This window comes from Teleopsis dalmanni, chromosome 1, assembly GCF_002237135.1.
Source record: "Teleopsis dalmanni isolate 2A chromosome 1, ASM223713v2, whole genome shotgun sequence".
NCBI lineage: Eukaryota > Metazoa > Arthropoda > Insecta > Diptera > Diopsidae > Teleopsis > Teleopsis dalmanni.
Window position 1 is genome coordinate 3,431,684 of NC_051846.1, and position 563 is coordinate 3,432,246.

Consider the following 563-nt stretch of genomic DNA (forward strand, 5'->3'; position numbering starts at 1 on the left):
AATGAGTGGCTACGAGCATTTTAACGGAAGCTCTTATTCTGGAGCACATATCGGAAGCTATTTGGTATCAAGCGCTATCAGTATCCATTTTTAGTACTTTGATACCAGTAATAAAATACAAATAAATCCAAAAATATATGTTTTTATTTTTTTATTGATTTTTTAATGCTAAAGTTTCCAGTTTTGAGTACAAAATTCTATTGTGTGGCTCCTACAACAGTGTCAAAATGTAACTGATTAAGACATCGCCCCAAGCACTATTTATTGCTGGAAAGAACGTGTAATACAATCTTAAAAAATAAGGTAGAGATGCAAAAGAATAATAATGTATTAAAAAAAACTGAGATTGGGGAAAAAATACATTTTTATGAGCTAAAAAAAAATATTTGAGCTAAGTATTAGCACCGAGAAACGGGTTAACGTATTTGTAGGGTATGATTATTATTTTTACTGATGATATCAATAGGAAATTTAAAAGAATATTTGTGTTTAATAAACTAATATATATTCAAAATATTTCAATTTAATACCAATCATAATATATATAAAATATGTTACGCATG